Source organism: Alexandromys fortis, unplaced genomic scaffold, assembly GCF_014885135.2.
Source record: "Alexandromys fortis isolate MF-2015 unplaced genomic scaffold, M_Fortis_MF-2015_v1.1 scaffold_32, whole genome shotgun sequence".
Taxonomy (NCBI): Eukaryota; Metazoa; Chordata; class Mammalia; order Rodentia; family Cricetidae; genus Alexandromys; species Alexandromys fortis.
In genome coordinates this window covers 11,116,191-11,130,443 of record NW_026067938.1, presented here as the reverse complement: position 1 = coordinate 11,130,443, position 14,253 = coordinate 11,116,191, and positions in this window count along the sequence as shown.

Genomic DNA, 14,253 nt, shown 5'->3' with positions numbered 1-14,253 from the left:
CTAGACACCAGCACAAAAACACAAACATTAACAACCAAGAGAATATTTCACGACCAGAACCTAGTGCCTTACTCAGTAGACCCTTAGAAATGCAATATAGCTGAAGTATAAGTATAGCAATTATGAATATGTTCAGGGACCCTACAGGGGACATGATTACATATATTAATGAAGTCTGAGAAAACGTAAGCAGTGGAATGAAATAATGAAAGCAGCTCAAGATATGGAAGTAGAAATGGAATCACCAAGGAAAACCCAAACAAGAGCCTTAGAGATAAGCTCGATTAGGACTCGTTTGAGTTATCGACGGAGACACAAGAGAATGCAAGGATTAGGATCATTTCATTTAGCTTTGGGCAGGAAAGTTGAGTTAAAATCAGATCCAAAGGAAAGAATGAACCTATAGCTTTGAATTCTCTAGTTTGAATATTCTTTGTGCTGGATGATAAACTTTCTACACAGCTAAACCCTTTTCTGTCTTGTTGGAAGTTGAGTATGAAATTAACCTCAGCTTGGTATTAGAAGTTGGGTAAATCCTAGCTGACAAATATTAGGGAGTAAACGTCAATGATTCTGGTTTATTATTGATGCACCAGGATAATCTTGAATTTCTGGTCCTTCTACCTTTGCTTCCAGAGTACTGTGATTATGAACATGCGCCAGCACACCCCATTTATGAAGTTCTGAGGATCACATCTGGGTTTTTTACATGCTAGGAACTACATCCTCAACTCCAAATATTCTATTTTAGGGGTATAGATGGGAGTTTAAGTATTTCTCATACATTCCTAATCAAGGGTTGAGTCAATGGATGTTTAGAATAAGGACAAATATATGGCAGATATATCCTTAGCTATTTAGGAAAACTGGAACATTCATAATTTATATTTTGTAACCACCCTTCCCTTATAATTCAAGTAATATAAGATCTTAGAGTTATCTCATGATGCACTTTGATATCCAAATATATACAAAAACATCATAAATTTCCCCAATATCATTTACTTTTTTCAATCTTTTGTAGTCTTGTGCATTTGTGTGTGTGTGTTTAATGTTACCCCTCTCTACATATATGTAGCTAGGTGATCTCTTCAAAGTGACTATTTAGGCAAACCATGCAGGTCTGATTTTGCGCATCTTTCCATGATTACTTCAAGTCATTTGACTCTTCTTGTTCTTCTGCCTCCTCAATGTATTTTAATTCTTGTGTCCGGTTCCCCTTCTTCTCCCGCCAGTGAGTTCTGAGAACTAAGTCTTACTCTGTGCGGAGTTTCCCATTTCTTCCCCAGGCTTCTTCTTCTCCTCCCTGAGGGACTAGGCGCCCTTTCTTAACACCCACCTACTTCAGTCGCTTCTCTTTTGGCTGTCAGCGCACGTAGTAAATCCTGTTTTAGTTTCTTATAGCAGTTCCGTGTCTCTTCTGCCATTATACCTTTACAAGGACCTTCCTTCTATTACATAAAGGTGTTTTATAACATTCCCTGCAGAGATATTAGCTTACTAGGCTGGATCTTATTTTTATTGCCTCCCTCTATTTCTAATCCGACTGTATGACTTGGTTTCGTTTCTTGGCTCTGAATGTTAACAATGTGCTACAGATGGATGTTGTGATTCGCCTGCAGAAGTTATTGAGATGCTATTTGCTTCTCATCCCCACAGTCATTAATAAAGACAGGGAAAAGTAAGTTCAAAAGTATTCCCTGGATCACGGGAAATCTCCCTCTTCCCCAAACAAATTTAGTATGCCATTACTTAACCTTTCCTTCTGTTTTCTTTCATTCAATCCGTCAAAGCCCTTTCACCATGCTCGAGGCGAAAGAAACGTGGCACCATGTTGTGAGATGAATCCAATGAGCTTCCCTCTGCGCTGAAGTCAGAATTCGGGGTATTTTCTTTTTATGAATTAGCATTAACGGCATCAAAAGAGCTTAATGAGATTCACCTGGTCTGCCTTGTGTGGCAATTACTTTCTCATAATTTACTGAAAAAGAAAAGCCCCTTGATTTGTTATGGCTTTAAGGAGTGGAAAACAGCAGCTGGAAGAGGATATTGACGAGGGTCAAAGCGTGGTAAGGCATGGTAGAGGTCCTTTGTAACAGACTAGCAGAGAACGATTTTGCGTCCAAGTTTTACTGACGTCAGCAGACTCAATAAGACCACACACGGAAACACTGAATGGCCAGGCAAGGACCGATCAACATCCAGTTGACAGCTGAGTGCCTAGCAAAGTAGACCTGAATTGTCACAGCTGACATTGCCTCTGTGGCGGAAGTGCCCTGCCCTTGTCTTCCCAGACCAGACAATGGAGGAATGCCTTCAATGCAGAGACAGGTATCTTCTCTAGTCCAGGTTTCCAACACCTGAGCAACCAGTGATGGGTGAGCATAAGAGTCCAAGGCAGCACTCTCAGTCTGGGGGTGGCATATCAGATATTTACATTATGATTCTTAACAGTAGCAAATTACAGTTATGAAGTAGTAACGGAATAGTTGTATGGTTGGGGGGGGTCACTACAACATGAGGAACTGTATATATCAAAGAGTTGCAGCATTAGGTAGGGTGAGAATGGTCTAAGATAAAGGCTTGTTTCTTTCTCTAAATTCTCCCTCTCTCTCTCTTTTTTTTTTTTTTTAAATTTCCACTCTCAGCTGGGTGATGGCGGTGCATGCCTTTAATCCCAGCGCTTGGGAGGCAGAGGCAGGCAGATCTCTGTGAGTTCAAGACCAGCCTGGTCTACAAGAGCTAGTTCCAGGACAGGGTCCAAAGCCCAGAGAAACCCTGTCTCGAAAAACCAAAAAAAAAAAAAAAAAAAAAAATTCACTCTGCTCTTCCTGAGTACAGGGGTTTGATTCTCAGCAGTCCCATGGTGACTCACAACTCTCTGTAACTCCAATTCCAATGGATACTTTTGGCATCCTCAGGAAACCAGGGCACATGGTGAACAGGTAAAACACCCATTTACATGAAAAATAAGGTAAGTTAAAAAAATGCTACTGTTCCTGAATCTTCCTTACTTAATGCAGGTGTAAGTACCTGGACCACCAATGGCAATACTGCCCTTCACTCTTTTGCTTACCTACATGCACAGCACATCAGCTACGGATCATCACTTGAAATTCTCCTGTTTTTAAGAAGACAATAGTTTTGACTTTGTTTACTTGTTAATATCCCCTGTAATAAATACAGAAGGAGAAAGACAGAGTAACTCAGAAGTGGAGTTCAGAGCCATGGAAGCAAGGTCCAAACCAAAGACCCACATGGTCTTCAGCTACCCACTGTTTTGGGGACTCCAGCACTTGGCAATCCGTGGGCACTGAGAGGACCACAACACTCGAGATGGAGACAGTAGCAGTGCCCAAGCCAGCACAGATCATGGACTTCCACATAGTTTCCACCGTAGCATGGACCACATCAACATGGCCTCCCATCAATGTGTCCCACCCTACAGCATCACAAATCATGGATATCCTCATAGCCTCTGGTGGCAACACAAACCACAGGCATCAACAGGGCCCGCAGTGGTAGTGTGGACCGTGGAGGTCTTTCTAGGAGGCTTAATCCAGAAAATGAACCGCTCTTTATCTCAGAGATCTTGCTGTTGCTCAAAGTCAGGGTGATCTTGCCACTGGGCAGTGAGTTCGGGGCCAGAGCCTGTGTGAGCTCCAGGCTGCTGCACGTTTCCCTGCTGGCCCTGCTCCACCATGGCATGCTCCTTTGTCCATGCAGCCATGCAGTGGGACAAACCTGTCGCTGTGGCATCTCTAGTTCTGCCTCTCTCCACCGTGAGCATGCGGCTCTGTCCAGCCATCTTTCCTACCTCTCCATCACACATTCATCCATCAAAGTGACATTGCAAACTGCTGTGTGCCGCCAAGTTCGCATATATATGCCCAAACAGCTTTACATGCAAATACTTATTGCAATGAGTCATTAGTCTCGTTCATGGTTTCTGGTTTCTGAAACACCATAAATATTGGACTGTTGCTGAAACTCATCTCGGACGTCCCGCTGTTACCCAGAGTTCAGGGTGATCTTGTGCATGGGCAGTGCAACCAGAGTGCCGGATCCGAGAGAGCTCCAGGCTGCTACACACCTCCATGTCTCGGTGCTGCTCACGGGTATGACCACTGTCTCGCTGGCACAACCATCGTGCTTGCCGCCGTGCTTGCTGCCTGTGGGCAGAGTCACAATCCCAGAGCTCTTCTTGCCACAGTAGGGCTAGGAGCGGGACTGCAGCGTGGGCCGCTCCACGCTTTCAGCAGCCCAGGATGAACGTACTTGGCAATGGCTATGCTCCCGTACCTGTTGCTGCCTTGCTTCTACCATTTTTCCAATTTTATGAATCTTTTGTAGTTTTTCCAGAGATACTGCATGCTCGGTAGACTCATCCTCCACTATCTCATCTCTCCTCAAAGTCTCCGTGGGCCTCGCAGGCTCCTTGGAGCAGCCGGTTGCTGGCAGCCATCTCTATCTTGACTCATCATTGGGCTGTTAAATGCATCTTGCCTGTGAGTCTGCAATGCTGTGTCTAATAGGTGAGTTTGAGACTGCAGTACAGTGGTCCAGAGCTTTTGATCCTGAAGACAATGAACAGAACCCATAAGAGGAGCTGATGGGGAATTTGGGAGGACACTTGCCCTGGACTCTCTGGGGAGATTTTTTTTTTTTTTTTTTTTTTTTTTTTTTTTTTAGTTCATAGCATATGCTAAGTTCTTTGTCTCTACCATGAGAAAATGTACTCTCCTTTTTCTTGCTCAAGGGTATATATAAACAAGTTCTGTGCTTCCTCAAAGCTTAATCATGGTTTTATACCATGGTGAAGACATCAGGGTATTATCCAGAATTTATGTGTTGTGAGTCTCATTGAACCTGTAGTCGCTAGGAATCTAAATCTTAGACACATAGCATCCTGGGGATTATTAAAAAGTTTCATTCTGGGCATAGAGATTATGAGTTGTGACAGAGTTACTGAACATCTATATTGCATCTTTTACCTGATGTTTTTTAAGGTTTCAAAGTGATTTTATCTTTTGTGTTTACTGATTGAAGAATCGTCTCCTTGGTATCCCAATGAGTCGTTTGAAGCTACAGTTTAACCATTGGCATTAGTTGCTTTCTTATTGCTGTTATGGAACACGGCCAAGGCAACTTACAGAAAGAATTTCACAGAATCAGTCTTTGATTGGAGTTGGAGTGATGGCGTGGTGGCTGGCGTTGGAAGCTGAAAGCTTGCATGTTGAACTATAAGCAGGAAGCAGAGGGAACAAGCAAGAATTGGTGTGTATCTTTAAACTTTCAAAACCCATTTCCTCCAGCAAGGTCACACCTCTGAACCTACCTAAACCTAACCAAACAACACCAGCTGGGGACTAAGTATTCAAATGCCCAAGCTTGTGGGGGACATTGCTGGTTCAAATCACCATGTCATTCACCGAGGCCTAATAAAAATATAAAAATGTTCATAAAAATGAACAATTTATTGCTATGAACTTTGTAGGTATAAAAGAACAATCCTTAATAGAAGTACTGGGTTTGTATTTGTTACATAGAAAGGAGAGGTTGGCTTTTATAAAGGGGATGAGGAAACATCAGATAATTGCATTTGTTAAGAAAGAGAAAACCAAATAATTGAAGTAGAAAATTATAATTCTTACGGCTCATATTTCTTTAATGTTAGTTTTGTTCTTTGTGAGGAGGGGTGAGATCTAGCTCCACTACTAAGGTTTCCTTATACTTATTCTCTCAGAGAGCCTTGTAATTAGGAAAAAATCAGAACTCGTCCCTCCTTGCTATGTTTTTGTTGTCTTATAAACACAATCTTGGATTCCTTCAGTTTGAATTTGTAAAGCTTATGTTCAGATAAAACGTATAAGATGAAACAGTCTGTCTTTCCAATTTGCCTCACCAGATATCAAGATGAAATCAGCCAGAGCAGATACAATGCTTGCTGCTCACATGAGAAAGAAAACATTGTTTTCTGGCAAATGAATAGAAGCTGACGAAAGATGCGTCCCCAGAACCAACCTTTCATCTTGAGTTCCTGGGAGAGTCACAGTGCTAAGAGATATTATCCACCCTTCTCCCAGATATTTTAAGATCTCTGGGTCTCCCATGTGCTGGGAGGTGAGAGGAGATTTGGAGTCTTTTTGAGAATGGCTCCTCACATTACTGTGGTTTTCTATTACTAATACAAATTCTTTCTCAACATCTGTGACACAGTTTTTCTTCCTTTTTTCTTTTTCTTCTTCAAGGTAATAACACAAGCTAACCCCTCTCAAGAAACAAGATTAGTGAAGCATAAGGCAAATATGTTTATTTTTTATAGATATGAGGTACATATACTTACACTTAGTTCTAAGAAATGTGATTATTTACATTTAGTTTAAGGGATTAAATTATTTATCTTCTGACTTTCTCATTGTTACATTTATTAAGACTAGGAGCATGATGTGGTGAGGCCTGCCTACAGTCTTAGCACTGAAAAGGCAGAGGCAAAAGGACAGAATGTTTGAAGCCAGCCTGGTCTACATAGGATGTTTGAGGATAGCTTGCTACATAGTAAGACACTTTCTTAAAAAGAGAGTCTTTTGCTTTCCAAGACTGGAGATATTAGGGTTGGAGAAAGAACCCAACACTTGCACAGCTGCTGCCTGTGTTATTGGTTAGAACCAGGAGCTTCAGATCTCTCTCAGGCATCTATCTGTGTAGGGTTCACCACTGCCTCTCTTGATGCTGTGGGTGAAGAAATACCTGCTTAGTTCCAGGTTTCTTTGGTGGAAGAAGGCCTCTAAAGTGTGGGATGTAAACTGGATGAGAGATTTTCTCTTTGTTATTTGTTGCTCTGTTCTGACAGTAACCTTATGCTTGGTACAAAGTAGCATCCAGTAACTACTGAAATGAAGTTAAGCAGGATTATGGGTGCTTGACCTCCACTGATATTTACGTAGAGAGAAAACTACTGGTGTGTGGTTTTACTGCCCTTCTATTCCTGTCCTGGGGAGATCTTGTCTCCCTTTCTTCTAGACTAAGTAACTGAGGGAACAGAACTCTGTGCCCCAGGTTGCCAAATGCTACCTTCTTCTAAGGGATTACAGTTGAGAATGTTTGCATTCAAGGTTCTGGGGTTGCAGCACCCACCCTTCAAAGAAATGCCTATCAGCAGGAGTATGTTTAGGGCCATATGACTTGTTGGGCTGGGTGGGTCCTCACCAGGTGTGGAAACCTTTCTGAGACTCAAACACTTCTTACTCTCATGATTTAATTTTCAAATGCTGCAGACTTGGTCAGCAGAGGATAAAGGAGCAAGGAGGCATGATGTTGGAGAATTCTTATTTCATCAAACCCCCCTCTGAGTATGTGAAGATGGGCTGGAATGTGTGAAGAAAAGCTAAGAAAGCAGATTGGCGATAATACCAGCATGTGGCTTGTGCACCAGCACTGAATTACAGACTGAAGGGGAAGACGCTGACAGCTCCTTCTTTCTTAGCACTGATTGCTAGGGCTTTGTTTCTCCCCTTTAATATATCATTTTTGAGCCAATGTTAAGATGAGGAAATTCTTTAAGGAATTATGTTTGATGTGGAGCGTACTCTTTCTCTTGTTATCAGCTCCACTGATAAGGACAGATTTCCAGAGGTCTCAGGCTTTCTCGGGGCAGATTTCTCACACCAGGGTAGTTGGAGGCAGCGCACATGATTTTGGACATAATAGTTTATGACAGATAGACCAAAATCAGTCCTTTTTAGCAAAGGAGTTCCTATAAATCTGTTTAGTTGGTCATCCAATGTGATGACATTTAAGATATAGTTGGTACGCTGTTTATCTTAAAGAAACATTTTGAAATTAATTCTTCAGCACTACGCAATATTTTATCTTTTCAGTTTAATAATATCCAAATGTGCTTTTTGTGAAGCAAAAAAACACATGTGTGTTTCTTCATAAATCAGCCAGTTAGTTTTGAAAATAGAACACATTTCAAATCTGTAGCACATTATGGAAGCATTATGAGGAGAAGGAGATGACTTTCCTGCAGTTTGGATTTTTTTTTAATAGTCTTCACTGTTACACAGTTACACGGTTACACTGTTACACAGTGAAGACAGAAATATACCACAGAAGTCTCTGGTTAGGAGCCAGCATCTTCTCTTTTGTATTATTTTAGATTCCATTGTTTTTATGTGATATTCAGAAGGGCATGGACTCAGTCCATACTCTCACGTTAAAGATATTAGAAAATGTGACAGACAAGCTGACCCTTTTGATATTTTAGGTGGCTCTGCTGGCAGCAGGACGGGCAATTCTACGCTGACTTTGCAAGAATCGCTCGTGCACCTCCGATGAAGATATTGCACTTTGTGTTCTTTGTGTAGGATTTATGATAAAATTATGTGAGACCTTTACATTTGTGGAAATAAAGCATGCAGCTTGGAAGTTATTTCAAAATGCACATCAAATCCATCACTTTGTCCTGACAACTTTATCTTTAATAATTCTCATATTTCTTCATTTATTTCTGTTTTTATCTCCAGTTCAGATCACCACCAGCCCTTCTTCTCTGACTAGTGGAATATCATCCCACCCCCCCACCCCACCCCCGCTGAGGAGCAGTTCAGGACACAGGAAACACTCCATACAAGAAAACGAAGATTGGCTATGTATACAGACAAGTCTTGACTAAGACACTCGAAAATGTGGACACTGGGCGAATCGCCACTTTTCAGTTACACTTTTAAATGTTTCCCAAATGTTCTATAACAAGCACAACTTTCCCATTTCTTTTTAAAGGTATCATTGCCAGGTGGCTGTGGCTTACTAGGTAAAGTTCTATCTGGCTCTGGTGGGGCTACATGGCTTCTCTCTGACTCCGCCCTTTCTTTCTCCCAGTGTTCAGTCCAGTCCTCCCCACCTAGTTCTGCTCTGCCCTGCTCTGCTATAGGTCCAAAGCGGTTCTTTATTCTTTAATGGTAATCACAGCATACAGAGGGAAATCCCACATCAATGGGCAGTTCAGCAGCTAGAGAATCAGGCAAAAACAAAATGAATGTGTGATCAAACTGTACATATTAAAAGGATTATAATTATATTAACTTAAAAATTTTACCAAAAACATTGAAGCCTTGTTCACTATGCAAATGCTCTGCCATTGCAACAGACAGAGATTTCCCCCACTGTGTATGTATTTAGACTCACACTGCACCTGGCTCCTTTATTATTTTTTTTCTCTCTACTTTGCTCCAGTCATGTTTGGGACTTTCAAGAAAATAGCTGCCCCAGTGGTTTAGGGATAATAAGGCTTTTCAGGGGCCGGGTGACAGAAAGAATGCTTTTTCTGCCTTGGAGGTGGGTTCGTCTGGGTAGAAGCATGACAATTTCCTACTCAGTTGTCCTGGAGATAATGCACATGCTTTTCCCAGCCAATGAGCAGGCTGGTGTGTCTCTGCATGGCTGGGTTATTTACTAAACACCTTGAATTTATTACAGAAACTTTTCTGAAGGAAAATACATTTTTTAAATTTATTTATTTCTTTATTAATTAATTAAAGATTTCTGTCTCTTCCCCACCGCCGCTTCCCCTTTCCCTCCCCCAATCAAGTCCCCCTCCCTCGTCAGCCCAAAGAACAATCAGGGTTCCCTGCCCTGTGGGAAGTCCAAGGACCACCCACCTCCATCCAGGTCTAGTAAGGTGAGCATCCAAACTGCCTAGGCTCCCACGAAACCAATAAGTGCAGTAGGATCAAAGAAGGAGAACCCAAGGAAAATACATTTTTTTTAAAAAAGAATAAAGTCTTAACTGTTTAAATTATAAAGGCAACTGTAAAAAATATAGAGAGTGATAGAATTTTGAATTAAGTCCTGGGGGCTTATAGGTCAAAAAACGAAAGCAGAGACATGAAGAACTGGCTAGCACCTAGTCATATTACAGCTACAGTGACCACTTATCAATCTGGGCTTAACTCTCCTTTTCTCTTTTTGCCAAGTGCACATTTCTCCCTCGCTATAATCAATTATATTGTCTTTATCTCAGCTGCATATTAAATTATTAGTAAGTAGTTATTCAATATTTATATCTACTTTATATATTGGAAACTTTTCAGGTCATCAACATCATACAATATTGTAAAACACAATATTACAAAAAATGAAATACACAATTGATTTTATGCCTTTCCAACCCATTTCCCACCCAATACTCAATATGATAATAAAAAACAAGCATGAATATATCAGTCCACCCCTGTTATGATATGATTTGAATGCTTAAAATTACACATGTTCAAGTCCTCATGTTGGGTATCCATGACTATAACTTTTTGAAAATAGAATCTATTTGGAAATAAATGTAGTCAAGGTAGAATGAGATTAAGCTGGACTATGGTGGGTCATAATCCCACAACTAGTGGGTTTCTAAAAGAGGCATTTGGATTAAGAGACAGAGACAAATAGCGAGAGGGCGTATAATGAAATCAGAGACAAGAGTTCATCTGCTGGGAGTACCAGGCATGGCCAGCAAGCAGCAACAGCTAGGAGAGATATGGAGCATCTAACCCCCAAGTTTCTAAATGTGTGCCTCATACTTCTGGCTTCTACATCATAAGAACATGGATTTCTGTCGCATTACATGCTCAGTTTGAGCTCCTTGGTCATGGTATCTCCAGGAAACAGATGTACAGCTAAGCAGATGGACCAGTGAGAGCTGACACAGACCAGAGAAAATAAGACCCAAGTGTTTCCAGAGACAAGTCGGAAGTGAGTTGAAAGACATCACTAAACAATTAATCCTTTCCTTATAATTAGTACAAAACCAAAGATCATTAGTATGGATCATTATGTCTTTTTGATCTCTTCCTGTTTGCTAGCTTCATGTTGCTTCTGTGGTTTCCACTGGTCTTCTTTTAGCTCCCTGGAGAAGACTAGCTCTTGTCTGACTCAGAGGTTTCGTATACACCAGCTCCTTTGCTCCACAAACTGTTCCACCAGCCTTTCACTTGAATAACTTCTACTGATCTACTACGCCTCATAAGAGATTGCATCCTTCCTGGTCTCTTCATGATAGTTTACATCAATCAAATCTTAAGCTATGATTCTTAGTTGGATCCCAGGTACTTCATTTTGCCTCCACTGCATTTATCACAGGTTAAGGAATAATATGTATGTACTTATATGACTATCATTATATGTCTTACCCTATAGATTACACATCCCATCATGCAGTGAGCATGTATTTTTGTCTTTCCCTAGATATGAGATAACATTTTTGAATGAGTTAAGACATATTTTTAAGTTTTTTAAGTACGTTGATGGACACAAAAATAAAACCATACATTTTTTTCAAATTATTTTTGTAACAGGGTCAGAGAATTGGATAGACTCTTTCAATAACTTTTATTTAAGTAAATATTGTCAGATTGATTTTGAATGCCATGATATTTAAAAAGCAGCTACCCTTCATTTGTTTTGAGTCACATTAAAATTTTTTAAATATAATTTTTAAAAGACTTATTTATTTTTATTTTGTAAGTAATTGTTTGCATGGCCATTTATATGCCATGTGCATATAAATGTCCCTTGTAACCCCAGAGACCAAAAGGTATTGTCATATCCTCTCAAACCAGAGTTATGGATGGGTGCGAGCTGCCACGTGGAAACCAAGCCTGGGTCCTCTGAAAGAACAGCAAATGCTCTTTACCACAGATCCATCTCTCCACAGATCATGGGTAATTTGTGACAATGTCACACATGTACAAAATGTATTTTGATCATATTCATTCCCATTACTGCTCCTAGCCCCTTCCAGATCTACCTCTATTACATACCCCTCCCAACTTTGGGTCCTCATTTTAAAAAATAACTCACAGATTCCAATTTGTGCTGCGCATATACTCATAGGCATGGGGATCATACTCTGGAGTAGGGTTGACCTACTAGTAGGGCCCCGGCCCTTAAATAAAAACTGAGTTTCCCTCTTCCAGAAGTCATCAACTGTCAATCACTCCTCAGCTCAGAGTCACATTTTGAAACACATACATTTCAAATGCTTGTTGTCAGTATAATCAGCTTTCTTTTACCAGTTGCTCGTAACAAGTAATATTTGGACATTAGATGACTAAGTGGATTCAGTGTCCAAATTCAGTAGTCGGTTCCTTCTAAGGTAATAGAAACACACACTGACAAAATTATAAGCCATGCGCCTGAAACCAGTTAACATAAACTTCTTGTCATTTTGTGTTTAATTGTAGATAACTCAAGATTATCTGGGATTTTTCCACATAACAGTTCTTAAACATTTTTTTTTCTAGCATATGACTTCTCAGACCTGCATCATGGACTTCTCCACCTGCCTTAGTTTGGCAGAAGGCCAGCTTATTGACCCTTAGAGCAGACTGCAAATTCATCTTCTAAATTATGTATATTTCCTGACTGCTTGCTCAGTACTTGTGCCCTGAGAAAGTTAAATCATGAAGAGCCAGTCTATAAATCCAAACATGTCACAGATGAGTGTGGCTCCAAGACCTGAGGAATTCGGAGAGGATATAACAGGAGAAACGGTTGCTACATTTGGCACTGGCCTCTCACTTTTAAAATTACCCACTTGGACTTATCTCACTTAGGAGGCAAAAGCACAGAGGAAATCTACACGTGTCTTTGCTGAAAGGCACTATAATCTGTTCTTTAAGGAGTACTGTGTATGGTCTTTGTGTCTGTAGAACACGGATGACCTAATGGTGCTACATGTTTTCCAAATGCAGGGACCATTAGATATTACATTTTCATTGAGCACAATTTCTGATTGTGATACAGAATGACACCAGCCAGATCCCACATTTCATTCATATTCACAAAAATTACATCTGGGAGCTACTCACATCTAGGAATACATTGGTAAGACTCCTGAAGCCTGGAAGTAACCCTGAGTCGCCAATGCGGGACACAGAATAGAATAGGAAATACATGAAAGTGGCCAGAGAAACTATCTCCCTTTGATGGGATTACTGATCAGCTTCCAAGTTGGCATGAAGTTATGGAGAAAATACTTCCCTAGGGACTGCAGCTTCTATGGGGGAGGGGGCCGGGGTGGGGCGGAGAGAGAACCCCAGATGCATATATATCTACCTCCCCCAGTGTTCTGAGATACTTTTTGGAAGCGCATGCTCTCACTTCATGGTGAAGGGGGTGTGGGCATTGGTTAGACCTTCTGGGTTAAGTATATGAAAGCACAGAGGCAGAACCCACAGAGACCAGAAAGAACAGAAGATCGTGTTGGTAGCTGTCTGCGTTTATATGCTAATGCTAGGGCACAATCAGAGGTACTAGCTCACAGTACCTGCAAAGCCAGAATGACTTGTTCGGAAGTCTCCGGAAATTCTATCTTGTTTGAATCTCTAGGTGGCCCATCTCCAGGACTAACTTCAGGCCCTACCTGGAATAATGTTGAAGCCAGGAGATGATCTCTGCAGTGTATTTTAGAAAAAGAGAAAGGACCAGCCATGTCACATCAGAAGTTTCCATAGCAAGTATTCAGTTTGAAGCCCACTCTCCCTAGTTGAGACAAATTTTTTTACTATTTTATTTTATTTTTTTTACTATTTTATTTTTGAGTATTTATAATTATTGAGTTTTTTAAAAAAAGTATTTATTATTTGAATTTTCATCATGTTTGCTCTTCCCTTTCCCTTCCAGCTTATTCCATGTTCCTCCTACATCCTCTGACTTGGTCAGTGTTCTATGGCTGTCACATGGTATCATGACCAAGTAAAAGAAAGCATTTAATTGGGGCTGACTTACAGTTTCAGAGGTTTAGTCTATTTTCATCATGGCAGGAAGCATGGTAGCACGCAGGCAGACATGGCGCTGGACAAATAGCTGAGAGTCCTACATCTGTATCCGTAAGTAGTGAGAATCCAGCCACTGGGCCTGGATTAACTTTTGAAAACTGCAAAGCCCAGCCCTAGTAACAGACTTCCTCCAACCAAGACACACCTACTCCAACAAGGTTACACCTTCTTTTTTTAAATTTAATTTTATTTATTGTTTTTAATTGAGCTATATATTTTTCCTCTCTCCCCTTACAACCTCCCTCATTGCCCACCATGCTCCCAATTTACTAAAGAGATCTTGTCTTTTTCTCTTTCTTAGGTGAATCCATGTATGTCTTTCTTAGGGTCTTTGTTGTTTAGGTTCTCTGGGGTTGTGTACTGAAGGCTGGTTATACTTTGCTTTATGTCTAAAAGTCACTTATGAATGAGTACATATTAT